This window comes from Hipposideros armiger, unplaced genomic scaffold (genome assembly GCF_001890085.2).
Source record: "Hipposideros armiger isolate ML-2016 unplaced genomic scaffold, ASM189008v1 scaffold_370, whole genome shotgun sequence".
In the NCBI taxonomy this organism is placed as follows: Eukaryota; Metazoa; Chordata; class Mammalia; order Chiroptera; family Hipposideridae; genus Hipposideros; species Hipposideros armiger.
This window is the reverse complement of record NW_017731720.1, coordinates 420,863-432,962: the sequence shown is the minus strand read 5'-3', so window position 1 is coordinate 432,962 and position 12,100 is coordinate 420,863. Positions and strand designations below refer to the sequence as shown.

The 12,100-nt window shown below is 37.7% G+C and overlaps 1 long non-coding RNA gene across 1 annotated transcript; it reads right to left on the bottom strand.

Moving 5' to 3' along the window:
• Window positions 1–2,104: 2,104 nt before the first annotated feature.
• Window positions 2,105–11,310, bottom strand: LOC109393193 (uncharacterized). Its single transcript, XR_002126205.1, has 3 exons — window positions 11,203–11,310; window positions 9,957–10,054; window positions 2,105–2,188 (listed from the first exon to the last, which is right to left on the bottom strand). It is a non-coding gene; the product is annotated as an uncharacterized LOC109393193 (long non-coding RNA).
• Window positions 11,311–12,100: the final 790 nt, after the last annotated feature.

Sequence of the window (12,100 nt, the reverse complement as noted above, 5' to 3'; positions counted from 1 at the left end):
TAAAAAATTCTTCAAAACACCATTCTATAAGTTAAATGAAATTCTTTTCATGTTTGTTCCCAAATGTCTGTATCAATGTATTTATGGGTATGGCATATATCTATATATATCTATATCTATCTATCTATCTATCTATCTATCTATCTATCTATATATATATATATATAGAGAGAGAGAGAGAGAGAGAGAGAGAGAGAGAGAGAGCGCAAGAGTCTGAAAAATGATATATAGGTATTCATGAAGGTAATATATGAGTAGATGTATGATTTAGAAAAAATATATATGGTCTGAAAAAACTTTATAAAAATGGATATAGCGTCTGAAAAATGATTTTCTCATTCTTCAATATAACTGAACTCTTTACTTTGTGCTTTCTAATTATGCTTATTTCTAATATTTACAAATAGAAAACTTTACTATAAAACAGCTTAGTTTTCCATTATTTTTTAATTAAAGGTGGGCAATAAAAAAATCCTTAGGGAAAAATAAATTTTAACCAGTTCTTTTATGTACTTGACTGATTCATATTTGTATACCTCCTCGGTAAGTTTTAGAAACCATTCACCTACAATGCACTTACTATAATGCAAATAAAACATGGGTTATAGATGTTCTAATATGGCATTCTGCTTTATGTTTCACAATTGTTTGCCTTTTCTCATAATACATTTCGAGCGGTTGTTTGATGCTAATTATGAATTTTGAAAACTCCCTATCATCCAAATAGACATATAGACACTGATTCATATTAAAATAGAAATTATGCACTTTAGACTTTAATAATATAAATGTATAAACATGATTACTAGTCTATTAACATTTAAATTATGTAGATTAATATGCTCCTAAGGTTATAACTCATAGGTGTGTTGAAAAGTGACCAAATTGAAAACCCCGCTCCTGCCAATACAAGGATGCTTTTATTACTGCTGTTAGACCAGACTTCTCTCTAAATATATATAACAACAATTGGAAAGAGTTAAAATTCTATGAAAACACGGTAATTAGTGCTACATAAACGACCTTCTAAATCCCTTTTTAGACAATGTTCAATTGTTTATAAGAAACTGGAGGGCCGGCCGAGTGGCGCGATGGTTAAGAACTGGCTTGGGATGCCAGAGGGCCCCGGTTCGGATCCCACATATGAGGGCCAGTGACACTGCCCTCCACAGCTAAGATGCTGAACAACAGCTCAACCTGGAGCTGGGCTGCCATGAGTCGCCGGCGACGGCGTAGGCTGCACTCCCTGTGGCAGTGGGTTGCCATGGGCTACCGTGTGTGGCCAGCAGCCAGCGTGAGCGGCCAGCAGCCAGCGTGAGCGGCCAGCAGCCGCAGTGAGCGGCCGTCCAGAAGCCGGCGACTGATCTGCCTCGCCTGAGAAGAGCGCAATGATGGTGCCAACTTGGGCCAGTGAAGCAACGTCCTCCACAACTAGACTGAAGAACAAAACAACAGCAACTTGTCTGTTCCCCTTCCCCCAATTCCCCAGCGCTGTTCCCATCCCCCCAATTCCCCAATAAAAAAAATCTTTAAAAAAAAAAAAAAAGAAAGAAACTGGAAATCAAGATACAGAAAAAGAAACCTGCAAAACGGAACAACTCCACTCTAATTTGAGGATTACAGCTCTTCCCTGATCTGTACCAACAGATTACTTTTCAAGAGTTCATCATTTATATGAAAATAAAAAACACGGGTTGAAATGAAAATGTGCAAAAGAAAACAATCATAAAATCAAAGAAGCACTGGCTTGCTAAAGAATGATGCAGCATCTATCAGTAAAATGAAACACCTGTCTCAGTAAACAAAGATAAAAGCTGAATGCCGTCATAAAGGGAAAGGAGATGGAAGACCGTGCGGTATTATTCAAACTCGCGAGTCCCGGAGACAAAGAAAGGTCATTGGCAGGTACATCATCATCTGTGATGCAGCTACCCGCAATGAACGTTGCGGTCCAGAAGGAGAGCTCTGTTCTGAGTGGTTTCAGTCTGATGACACCTGCTGGGTGATGTTTTCTGGCTACCCACTCAGACTCATTCACCCAACCCAGCAGCAACGTCCTCTGTCCCTACACTCTGTTCCTTTTCTTCTGGGCACTTACCTTTCACTTTACTGTTTCCCCACTGGTCCAGGAGGGCAGAGCACACTTCGGATTTGTTCACCACTCTATTCCCAGCATCTAACATAGTGCCTAGGACACAGTAGGCATACAAAAAAAAAAATAGTTACTGAATCAATTAACAAATGTTCCGCCGCCACAGAGAGAACACCTAGGCCTGGCTAGTCCTGAAAAGATGAGCTGTAACTCCCTTAAGGATGTGTTCTGGCTCTTTCACCTCATCATCACAGTGCCCATCCCAACTGACTTTATAGTATCACCGCACTCATCATTGTGAAAACTGTTAACAGACTTTTAACAGACTACCAAAATTAAACACAAACATTCTTCTCCAAAAAGAAAAGGCTGGCCTCTGATTCCAAGGAGAATCTATGAGTCTGTGAGAGAGGTTAGACTTATGGGTAGTGAGTTTTTTGTATCATTGATATGCTAAAGATATAATTATGTTATGGGAAAAATAAACAGAGTTCAGGTATTTCACATTTATTGCAGAAACAAAAACAAAACGGGCTGCCATATGGACTTCAAACAGAGGTGTAATATTTTTTAAACTTCAATGTAATAATTACTTATATCCTAATTAAATACAATTAACTTCTGAAAAAAATATGAATAGAAAACAAGACTTAATCATTTTCCCATTTAAAAAATGTATGCCTTTAGCAGATAAAATGCAACAATCCTACTTAGAATACTATATCCTAGTAGTCTAAGCAGTAATGTAGTAATTATTATCACAAAATGAAAACATAAAACATATATAATGATATATGCATATATATTATTTCATTAGATTTTCACAATTTCATGAGATGACTATTTATAGCCCTGTTTTACATTTAAAAAACTGAAGGCTCAGGTGAATTAAAAAACTTTGTCTAAGGACAAGTGCCTCGTAAATGGTACTATAAAGACCTTGCAGTTCAGCATGACTCTATGGAACACAGCACAATGAAATGCTTTGATCAGCCAAGCAATAGTCTAATATCAGAAAAAAAAATAAGGAAGAAAAAGCATCAGTCATTTTTACATACTGAATATATAGGTTCTGCAAAGCAAAAACCATAATTCCTTCACACTTTGTACCTCGATAGCTTTGTTAAACTCAGCCCGAAACCTATCACATAACTCTCTTCTTTGAAAAAACTCTTTTCTAAGTTACAGACTTCATACCTTAAAATGTGTTATTGAGGAATGATGTGAAAGAAGATTGTAAGTGATTTTATTATTATCAATAAAACTCCAAATTCCAAAGGTGCACTGTGGACCCCCCTATTGTTGGAAGCTTCACGGCACAGCCTATTAAGGCTATTATACATCCCACAGATAACCGCAGTGTTCTGAAGGTAGATCCTGGGAAGTGGGAACAATTCATACAAAATTTAATTTATTTTCTTTGTCCTCCCAGCCTGCTTGGATTGAATGTAGGGTTTTTGTTGTGTGTGTGTGTGTGTGTGTGTGTGTGTGTGTGTGTGTGTGTTTTCTGTGTCAATTTCATTGCTCCTTTGCAAATAGAGGCTTCATATGCTACAACCATTATACATTCATCCAAGCAGCTTTTTCTTGAATCCAACAAAACAGTTTTTTTTTTCACTTATGATCTTATATGTCTTGAGTGAGCATTGACTTTGTGTCCTTCCTAACAGATGACCATGAAGTCTGACACAGGTTGCTTAGCAACTGCCTTATGCCCAGAAGTCAAAATAACTCTTTGATATACTCACTATGTCTATTTCTCCTGATTTATTTCATTTGCGTTTAACATGGTAGATCAAACAGAATCATTAGCATTCTACTAACACCCCCAAGGGTAGAAGAGTTCCTGGTCCACTTTAAGCTAAAGTACCCAGAGATCAAAACAGCTTACGAATCATCACAGAACAGTATTGCAGAGTAAAAGAACAATAAAATACCCTGTGCCCATTACCAAGGACAAGGTGCATACATCCTCATCAGTACTGGCACCATGATGTTCTTTGAGACTTGAAAAGAATTCTCAAAACTGTTATTGTAACTCTCACTTTTTGCAAAATGATAAAGGACTACATATTTCCCATTATGTTGTTTGCCAAAAAGTCTTTGATATCCTGAAGGACAATCCATTGTTTTAGTGCACGATATAGTGTAATTCATCATGCAGCAAGAATAATACTAATCACCACTCTTGCTTGCATCAACCATCACTCTTCGACCCTCATTGTATATGATCCAATCTAAACTCATTTATATTACTCGTGACTTGTTTATATAGAAAGAAGTTAACCAAATGTGCAGTGTACTGTATCTCAGAGTAATAATCCATACAGAAGTAGCTTGGGTCTAAAATTCAAAAATAAAGAAATTAAATGCTTCATAAATTATAATTTTGGGAAAATAGGTACTTAATATTAGGATGTAATGAATATGAAAACTTACAAAATCAGCAAAAAATAAAAATTAGAAATATTTTAATAAAAGAAATCAGATTTTGGGCCGGCCTAGTGGCACAATGGTTAATTGGTTTGGGATGCCAGAGGACCCCAGTTCGGATCCCACATATGAGGCCAGTGACACTGCCCTCCACAGCTAAGATGCTGAACAACAGCTCAACCTGGAGCTGGGCTGCCGTGAGTCACCGGCCATGGCGTAGGCTGCAGCCTCTGTGGCAGTGAGTTGCCATGGGCTACTGTATGTAGCCAGCAGCCAGCACAAGTGGCCAGCAGCCGCAGTGAGCGGCCGTCCAGAAGCCAGCGACTAATGTGCCTCGCCCGGGAAGAGTGCAATGATGGTGCCAACTTGGGCCAGTGAAGCAACGTCCTCCACAACTAGACTGAAGAACAAAAAGGACAGCAACTTGTCTGTTCCCCTTCCCCCAATTCCCCAGCGCTGTTCCCATCCCCCCAAGCCCCCACTAAAAATCTTTAAAAAAAAAATCAGATTTTTATAAGCCTATTGTTTTTTGCACAAGTTTAAACATTTCAATGTTCTGGACACCTGCAAACTTTTTTTTAATTAAATAACAAGTGAAAACTTGTTTTAAATTGTAAAAAGCCAATTTAGAAACCATTAAGCTAATAAAATAACATCAAGGCAAAAGTCACCCAGTCACAAGGCTATTCTTTAAGAGGCTATTTTAGACAATGATTTAAAAATCAGCCAAATGTCTATGAAATGGAGACTAGTTAAATAAATTATAGTAATTCTATAGTGGAATATAGTTTGATAAATTTAACAATTATATAGTGGAACACTCTACAGGAATTTTTGTTTTCTTTTTTTTTTCCTTTTGTTAATGATGCAGATCTTACAAACTGATATGGAAACACTCCCAAAATGAACTGTAAAGTAAATAAAGTGGGAGTAAAACAGTGTGCTATTATATTTGTTACATTTGTGTCCAAAAGGAAAAGTTTTATATGTGTGAGTGTAAACATTACATGTTATATATGTATGAGGTGTAATCAAACAATACAATGAATGTTTACATAAAAAAAATGATTACAGTAAAAGACACATTGCCATTAATCCCCCTCAAAATACCCTCTCTCACGCTGAACACACTTATACTGTCATTTTTGCCATTTTCTGAAACATTTCTGGAAGTCCTCTTTCATGAGTGTCTTTAGTTGTACTGTCGTGGCTTCCTCAATGTCCTGAATTCATTCAAAATGTTTACCTTTTGTGGTCATTTTGACTTTGGGGAAGAGCCAGAAGTCACACAGTGCCAGATGCGGTGAATAAGGTGGATGAGGACACTCCGTAATGTTTTTATTTGACAGAAATTGCCGTACCAGAAGTGATGTGTGACATGGAGTGCTGCCATGATGAAGGATGACTTACTGAACATTTTAAAACACACTTTCTCTCAACCGTAGCTCACACCCAACTGACTGCACCAAACATGTTGAAATTTGTCACACAGTTACTAAGGTTCGGTGTGCCACTTCGCATATTGAAGATCCCTGCCTTTCCACTGGATGGCACTTGGCAGCAATATTCACCGTATTTTATGATCACAACGAAAAAGCTCCGTGTCACACATAGCTTCTGGTATGGCAATTCTGTCCAATAAAAACATTACGGTGTGTCCTCATCCACCTTATTCACCGAATCTGGCATCATGCGACTTCTGGCCCTTCCCCAAATCAAAACAATTCAGGACATCGAGGCAGCCATGACAGTGTAACTAAAGACACTCACAAAAGAGGACTTCCAGAACTGCTTCAGAAAGTGGCAGGAACGATGGAATTATTGTGTTCAAAGTAAGGGGAAATATTTTGAGGGTGATTAATGGCAGTGTCTTTTACCGTAATAAATTTTTTTTATTTAAACATTCACCATATTGTTTGATCATACCTCATAAATTACTATGTATATGTGACATATATGTATATTATATGTAATATCTCTAGAATATAAAATAATATATATCTAAAAAAATATACAAGGAACAGGTAACAGTTTTTGCCTTTGGAAACTGGGAATATGAGTAAAACAAAAAGTTATTTTTCACTGTACATCCAGGCAAAATTTACTTCTCTTTTCATTGTATTTGTGTAAGACGACAAATGCAGAAATGTGTTTCTTTTACTTACTGATAGAGAAAGAACACATAACACACAGTGCCAGCTAGATCCAAGACATTCACAGGTTTATCAAGAAAGACTGATTCACCACTCTAATAAAGTAAAGAGCCAAGAAAAAAAAATCAGATTTTCTAGTTTCCAGTCCAATCTTCTATCCACTAACCCAAATGCCAGCAAATGGAATTCACAAGATTTCAGAATATTAAAGCACAATACTTTTCTACAAAATATGATTTCTCTTACATCTGAAACCCGGCTTTTCAGAACTCTAACAAAGAAGAATTTAATAAGGAATTATTCTAAATCAATGCAAAAGATCAACACTTCTTTTAAGTGATCTAATAATCACAATACAGTAGCACCAACAATATGCTGTGCACTAAAAACACAGAGAGACAGAGAGAGAGAGACAGAGAGAGAGAGAGAGAGAGAGAGAGAGAGAGAGAGACAGACAGACAGAGAGAGAGAGACAGAGAGAGAGAGAGAGAGAGAGCTCTAAAGCAATGTTCTCCAAAGTGAGTAACACAGAATGCTAGCCCCTTGAAAAGCTCCCACAAGAGAAGGTTGCCAGTGTCAACACCCAGCCCTAGCAGACAGAGCCAGGCGGGCTCCTGGCTCTCATGCACTGCTGATTCTTATAGCAACACTGTGAGATAGGTGCTACTTATTTAGATCTTAAAGATGAAGAACCTGAGGCCACTCAGCCACTAAGTGACTGAGTGGAATTTGAATCTATACAGGTAACAGGTATGATTCTATGTGACTCAAAATTGGTATTCCTAAGCTCTGTGCTATTCCACCTCTCAATGTTAGTTATCACCACCTTACGGGAAGGTTGCAGGTGATGCATGTAAATGCCTGGCTCGTCACCAGGCTTGGATGAAAAAGCGGTACTTATTATTAGTAAAGAGAGAAACTAAAACATTTTTAATTTCGGTTTATTTTCAGTTCCTTGGGAGACCTTGCCTTGTGAATTAATTATCTCAGGAGGAGAAGGAAACTTGTCTTTAGGCCAGATGTTGTGACTAACCAACTATGCCAGTATGAGGTATACGATTCCAGAAAGCCCTGCATTGTTGTCTGCCCATGGAATCCTAAGTGGGTTTTTTTTTCTTTTCTTTTCTTTTTTCTAGTTGCCATTGAGAGATCTAAATGTTTTTATTCAAATTATTTAACTCTGTTTTTAAAGCTGCCCTCCTTTAAATATTCTCTGAAAGCAAACATAAAATACAAAAGTAATGAGGCCAGCTGAGTGACTCAGTTGGTTAAGATTTAGCTTAAGAGCGCGAGCTCTGAGCAACAGGGCCACCACTTTGATTTCCACATGGGCCAGTGACGCTGCGCCTGAGCTGTGCTGCTGCTGAGCTGCCAGCAGGTGGCAGGATGGTTCAGCTGGTGAGAGCATGTGCTCCTAACAACACAACTACCTATTCCAGCGGTTCTCAACCTGTGGATCGCAACCCCTTTGTGGGTCAAATGACCCTTTCACTGGGGTCGCCTAAGACCATCAGAAAACAAAAAGATATTTACATTACGATTCATAACAGTAGCAAAATTACAGTAGCAACGAAAATAATGTTATGGTTGGGGGTCACCACAACATGAGGAACTGTATTAAGAGGTCGCGGCATTAGGAAGGTTGAGAACCGCTGACCTATTCGATGGTGGGCTACGCCCTCCCACAACTAAGATCGAACACAGCACCTTGAGCTTAGAGACCACAAGCTGCTAACGGGCAGCCAGCTGGTGACTGGCGCCCTCTACAACTAAGATTGAAGAACAGTAACTTGGCTGGTCCCCCTCCCCAATTCCCCAACACTGTTCCCCTCCCCCAATTCCCCAATTTAAAAAAAATACAAAAGTAATGAGTTTCTTCATGTATAAGACTCAAATATTTTTAAAATCATTTATCCTTTAAAGATTTAAAATTACACGTTCCTTTTACTCTAGCATCATTAAACACAAGGTCTAGCAGCGAGGGTCCCAATGCTAGGTCAGTGTGAAAAGCAGGCACTAAAACGTGGTGCTGCAAACATGGTCTTAAAGGCTTGAGATTATTGTGCTAAGCAAAGTAAGTCAGGCAGAAAAAGTGGAGAACCATATGATTTCACTGGTATGTGGGATATGAAGCTGAAAACAACAAAGAAACAAGAATGAAGAAACAAACACTCATAGACACAGACAATAGTTTAGTGGTTACAAGGTTACGGGGGAAGAGGGGTGGTAGATGAGGGTAAATGGGGTCAAATATATGGTGATGGAAAGAGAACTGACTCTGGGTAGTGAACACACAATGTGATATATAGATGATTTGTCACAGAATTGTACACCTGAAACTCATGTAACTTTACTAACCATCATCACCCCAATAAACTTTAATTTAAAAAATAAAGGCTTGGGGGCCGGCCAAGTGGCTCAGTTGGTTAAGAGCTCGCTCAAGAGTTTGAGCTCTGAGCAACAGCGGTTCGAGTCCCAGCCCGAGCTGAGCAGCCGCTGAGCTGCCAACAGGTGGCAGGATGGCTCAGCTAAAAAAAAACAAACAAGAAAAAAAATAAAGGCTTAGTTTTCCTCAGAACACAAATACTATATATAGAACTAACCTAGACAAAATTATGAATAAGACAAAATTCATTTCTTCTTTGATTCCAGCTCCAGATTTCTGGCGCCTTCATAGTATCTCTGGCTGTCACTGCTTGTCACTTGAGCATCGTAAGTTCCTTCATCTTCCAAAATTTGATTTTCCCTACTCTCTGCTAGTTAACCTAGTTAACAAAATAACTCATGTTGATAATAAATCATTGTGTTAGCTCTCCAAGATGATGTGTTTGCATATTTTGATTTTTTTTACGAAAGGTTGCTACAGAACTTTCAGGCCTCATGGTAGGGAATGGCAAGAGATAGTTTTGGCTTTGTATATGCAGGGAGCTAGTTCTGTAAGTAGAAGAAGCAGGTAACCTACACTGGAGTACTCAAAATAGTGTTCCTCCTCACCACTAGAAAACTATACATGTGTAACATGTTTATGGGCAGGGGTGGGAAGGCGGCTTGTATAACCAGCAAACACACTCACACACGTGCACAGTGTTGCTATTTGGCTTCAAAAATTAAAATTAGGTGTCAAAAATTAAAGATTTTCTGTTTTTGCAAATAAGTTAGTGTCTAATAAAGTGTAAGTAATGAAATGACAGTCATATCACCCCACTGCTACAACAAAATAATCTCTCAACTCTTATTCTTGAAGGATAGTATAAATAAAGCAACATAAAGGACGTTACCTTGGAACTTATTTTCCAGGAAATATCCAGAATTTAGTTCCTTGAATCTGCTGCCTGAGATGCCTCCTAAAGTCAGATTTGTTCAGTTTAAGCGGCATCTAAGGGGAAAAAAAAGAACACATTCTAGATTCATTTTTGTGTGTGCGAGAAATATGAACTTAACTTCATTCATTACCATAAACTGTAATGATTAATCCTAATGAGGAGGGAACACCCAGTACTGTAGATGGAGCCCTGTACTTGTATCAGAGTGTCTAAACAATTGGCTGAGTTACTTATGTGCAAATTCAGAGAGGAAGTAAAATAAGTAGTTCCCTAGGGTCCCTAGGAGTCCTGGGGCTATATTTCAAAACTATGGTACAATTGATGTAGTTGCTTATAGTGAGTCTGTACTAAACACTAGGATTTTTTAAATTTGAATGAAATTCATCATCTCAGGATGGTGTCATTGCTGAACTTGTGCTAAAGAGATCAGCAGTTCCATGTGTTTCTGATTAATTTAAAATGAAAAATCTAATTATAATTTAAGGAGTACTTTTGGTGGGAAACACAGACAAGATATTTCAAAATGTTGAATCACTGGAGAAAAAATAATTAAAAGAGCTCTTGACCATGAAAAGGTCAAGAATCACTCATACCAGACAAGGTCTATGATATCGTCCTGCTTTAAAAATCAATATAATTATGCACTTTTAATAATATGTTTGGATATTTTATCTAAAATTAGATTAAAAAAGCAAATTAGATTTTATTTCCAAGCAGCTTTAAAGTTGTTTGGAATTTTTAAATGTCTACATTTTACTTTCTCCCTTGTCTACTCATGAGAGTAGGTTTTTAAAAAAATGCTTGTAGTCTAATAATTATAAACAGCCTCCTTCAATTTATCTACTTACCAAAATTTTCCATGAAGGTATAATATTCAAACAGCAATAACTCCCAATTTAAAATAGGGTTATAAATAAGTTTAAAAGAAATTTGAAAACAAAAAAAGTGTTTGTAACCATATAGTAATAGTTAGGGAAAAGGAAATGATAAACATTTTGACAACATTTTATCATTATGCAGTACTTTAGAATTCAAAAATTATAAGCTCTGATTAGAAAAAACAAAATGTCTCAAAGATCCTTTAAAGTCTTCCTAACTATGTCTCGAAGTGTCAACAGCTAAAGAGTTTAAACTAAACTTAAGGGACGAGTTTTTGTACATTCCTTTACAATTTCTTGAAAGATTTCACAAAGATACACACCAGTTTATTTAAAACAGGATCAGTGAATCTTGGGAAACCTCGCTCCTTCTCCGTTTTACATGACTACACAGGTTGAAACATCAAGTAGTCTGGCTTCTGTTCTGCCTGTATGTACAAATAAGAAAGAGTGGGATTGTAGCACTCTCTGACTAGCTACATTAGGACAACTAAAGACTAAGGAAAGATGAATGCTAGACTGTTATCTCTATCTACACAGTATAACTGGGTGATGGTTTTGATTAAACTCATCACCAATTAATCCAGCCCTAGAATTTCAGATGTCCTTGGTATCTTAGAATTCACCCAGTCGAACACTTTAAATTTCTCCATGAGAAACCAGAATCCCAAGAAAGGTTAAGTGACTTGCTTATGATTAAGTAACTAGTTGATGGCTACACTAAAGCCAGCTCTCAGGATTCTTGCCCAAGTTTCTTTCTAATACCAGAAGTTAGAAACTGTTTTACTAAAATGTTACCTCTTCCTAAAAACGTTACCTCTTCCTATAGGTTTTAAACAGCCCAGGTTCTTATTACGCCTTAACGTTTGCTCACTTGCTGCCTCCACTTGGGGGCTTCTTCACATGGAGGGTCATGATCCTCTGCCATCCCTGGGTCAGGTACAGACATCTTGCTTCCCTGATACTTCGAACTTTCCCACCGTGTCGTCTCTACCCTCGCCTTCAAACCGATAACCTGGTCACCCACAGCTTTTGGCTTAAATTTGGTACTTTTTCCTAGTCTTCATTTGTTTCAATCCTCCAAAAGATTTAAGGTAAGTGCCTGTTAAGCACCTAACCTTTTTAGCATTCTTGTTATTCCTTTATTTTGTTGGCCTCTCGAGTTACTAAAGATACCTTTATTGCAGACTCCTTGAACCCAGTTTTCTGTCTCAACCCCTA